Consider the following 3,729-nt stretch of genomic DNA (forward strand, 5'->3'; position numbering starts at 1 on the left):
GAGAAGGATGGCACTCTTTATTGTCATCAACAAGTTTTTAAATGTTGTGAGAGTAGGTAGTGTCTGCCATTTGAAAACAGTTGTCCAAGTGTCCGACAGTCAGTCTGTTTCTATGCTTAATTTTTATAAATTTCATACTGGAAAAAGAAACCTCATACAGATACGCAGAGCTGAACATTGCCTTTACTTTGAGAGCTAACTGGACCAAAATTTTGTATTTTTCTTTACGGACAAGAGGCCAAATATTTTTAGAGCATGAAGAAAGCGATTTTACAGAAAAATCATTTTGAAAATCAGTCAGCTCCAACTCCACTGCAGCATTGTCTTTTTCAAAATCAAAATGCCGAATGACACAGATAGAGAACTATTCAGCACTAATCTCTATAAAAGGCAATTTGACTAACTGTGCAACAATTGAAATGCTTTTGGGTGATATTTATGAGGTGAGAAGCTGGCGCTTGGTGACCCTTTGGTTGGGATTTGGGAGTTTATTTGGATCGACTGCAAGTTTATAATTTTTATGTTAATTTTTTACTTTATTTATTTGAACATTAATGTGACTTGATGTGGGCACTGGAGGTATATCCGATTGTTCGTTCGTGTGAATGTGAACACAGCACAATATTGGCGACATTTTATAATAGTGTGTTCATAAAGTAGGTTACCTTTTGTAATATCTTAACTGTGAAAAAGTGTGTTAAAAGAAGGGAATCATGGATGACATACACACGAGACGTGTTGTACAGACTGAAGATCTCTCTAATATTGAACTCGAGACCAGTGAAGATGTGGAAGTTATTAGCTCTTTTGATAATATGTCTTTGCGAGAAGAGTTGTTACGAGGAATTTATGCGTATGGATTCGAGAAACCATCTGCTATTCAGCAGAGAGCTATTAAACCCATAGTTAAAGGGAGGGATGTTATTGTCCAAGCTCAGTCTGGTACGGTACAGGAAAAACTGCTACATTTTCTATTGCTATATTGCAGAATTTAGAAACAAGTGTACGATAAACTCAAGTTCCATGTCTTTCTCCAACAAGAGAACTTGCTGCTCAGATACAGAAAGTTATACTTGCATTGGGTGAGTTCATGAATGTTCAGTGTCATGCTTGTATTGGTGGCACGAATCTTGGAGAAGATATCAGGAAGTTAGATTATGGGCAGCATGTTGTGTCAGGAACTCCAGGCAGAGTTTTTGACATGATTAGACGAAGGGTTCTTAGAACCCGGTCTATTAAAATGTTAGGCCTCGATGACGCGGATGAAATGTTAAACAAGGATTTCAAAGAGCAGATATATGATGTGTATCGATATCTTCCTCCAGCAACACAAGTTGTACTTATCTCGGCTACATTACCACACGAGGTCCTTGAGATGACCAGTAAGTTCATGACAGATCCTATTCGAATCTTAGTCAAGTGTGATGAATTGACTTTGGAAGGAATCAAACAGTTCTTTGTGACTGTTGAACGCGAGGAATGGAAATTTGATACACTGTGTGATCTTTATGATACTCTAACAATAACTCAACCAGTTATATTTTGCAACACTAAAAAGAAAGTTGACTGGCTGACAGAAAAAATGCGTGAGGAAGATTTCACTGTCAGTTCAATGCAAGGTGGCATGCCGCAGAAGGAGCGAGATGCAATCATGAAGGAATTTCGATCTGGTCAGAGTAGGGTGTTAATAACAACTAATGTTTGGGCCAGAGGTTTTGATGTCCAACAGGTTTCTTTGGTCATTAATTGTAACCTTCCAAATAATCGAGAACTGTACATTCACAGAATTGGCCGTTCAGGTCGATTTGGTAGGAAAGGTGTTGCCATCAATTTTGTAAAAAGTGACGATATTCGGATTCTCCGCAACATTGAACAGTACTATTCTACTCAGATTGATGAAATGCCTTATAATGTTGCTGATTTGATCTGATTGACTGTGATTCAAAGAACACTCCAAAGCACAGCGTATAATTTTATAAGAATTACATATGTTAAGGTAGGCCTAGTTATTAGTATGGTTCAGGATGTGTGCATATTCTTTTTGTTTATTGCAATCAGGAATAGAAATGCTTTTGAAATATTGGAAGCGTGTGTTGAATTGACTTCTCAAATATGAAAGAATTTCAACGTCTTGTTTGCAGTTTGCAAGGAGGCGTTGAAGAGCCTTGCTTTTAAAGGGTTTGTTTCAAACAGGCAAAAGTGTTTGTATTACCCTGGATGAGATTTTTCCACCAGTTATAGCTGAAATTGTTCCGCCAATACCTTTATCCTTACCTTGAAGCTGCAAGTTAAAGATATTTAACTTTTCGGTGATGCCTGCGAGAAAAGCAAAATCTTACAGACAAACCGGATCTTCTAGTTCACGGAAGGATTCGCTTCGTTCTTTCAAATTTTGTACTAAGGCAGGAAGCAACTCTTTATAACGTTGTAATACTCTGCCTCTACTAAGCCAAGGGACTTCCGTATGAAGCAGTAGATCACCATACTGGCAATCTAGTTCATCAGTCAGTGTTCTGAACGAACTTCTCTGAATTGCATGTGCTCTAACTTTGTTCACTATTTTTATGACTGTTTCCATTACACTGTTCATACATAAAAACATTCCTTACAGTGACTCCTGGTGAATTTCACAATGGTAAAATAGACATTTCGGAAAGCTGTTGTCTTTACGACACAAGGCTATGAATCGCTTCTTTCCGCCTACCATCGCAGGAGCTTCCGCAGTTGCTAAGCCCACCAACTTCTTTGCAGGAATATTTTCGGAGTTGATAAGATGTTAAACAGCCAAAAACATGCTCTGTCCTGTAGTGCGTCCTGTTAGTGGTATATTATTTACCAGCTCCTTTCTTATTTCGAAATTATCAAAATCCATTCTTGCAGCAATGGCCAACTGAGCTGTATCAATTATATCAGTCGATTCGTCAAGTTGTAGGGCAAAATGATCTGCAGTTATACAAGTCAGTTTTCAGTTGTGAAGCAACGTCAGAACCTTAACCGTCCTCATTACTGTATTTGCGAAAAGTTGTACATATTTAATAGCAGACATAATCCCAGTTTTATTTTTGAAACTATCAAATAATAAATCTGCAGCTTCAAAAATGCTGTTTTGATTAATTCACCGTGTTCGTATGGTTTCTTATTCTGTGTTTTTGAAACTCTGATTGACGCCTCAGTTGCTGCTTCAATCTTGTCTGATGGTTTGAAAAATGACTGTTGAGCATTAAGGCTGCCTTACCTTTCCTTAGTGCAGAATCCAGTGAGAAATCATTTTCAATCCCTGAGTGAACGGTTTTGAAGTGACGTACGCCGTTCTCTTTCTTCCTATCTGACATACTTGCACAGCACAGTAAACACACACATTTGTCCTTTACCTAGGTAAAGAAGTAATCGGTTTCCCATTTCGAATGAAGGTGATAAGCTTTTGCTTTTTGCTTGAACACGCCATTTTTAGAACAAACATAGTTCAGTATCAATGCATAAATCAGACTATCCACTTTAGTAAATGTCTGATGTACACACGAAAACATAACGTTCAAACTGAACCTTACCGCGATCTACCGAAAATGTCCCCGTAGTAGCTCGCGATCGACGGTTTGGCGATCACTGGCCTAGAGCTTACATTATGTACATTTGGTCCTCCATGTGGATGACATCCTCCAGTGTCGAACTGAATGGCCGATTTTGCCACAGAACTGTTGTGATGACGCATGCCATGGCCATATCATCGGA

At 38.5% G+C, this 3,729-nt stretch overlaps 1 pseudogene; it reads left to right on the forward strand.

Moving 5' to 3' along the window:
• Positions 1–713: 713 nt before the first annotated feature.
• On the forward strand, positions 714–1,940 carry LOC137500918 (eukaryotic initiation factor 4A-III-like; annotated as a pseudogene).
• Positions 1,941–3,729: the final 1,789 nt, after the last annotated feature.

Source organism: Anabrus simplex, chromosome 1, assembly GCF_040414725.1.
Source record: "Anabrus simplex isolate iqAnaSimp1 chromosome 1, ASM4041472v1, whole genome shotgun sequence".
NCBI classification, from domain to species: domain Eukaryota; kingdom Metazoa; phylum Arthropoda; class Insecta; order Orthoptera; family Tettigoniidae; genus Anabrus; species Anabrus simplex.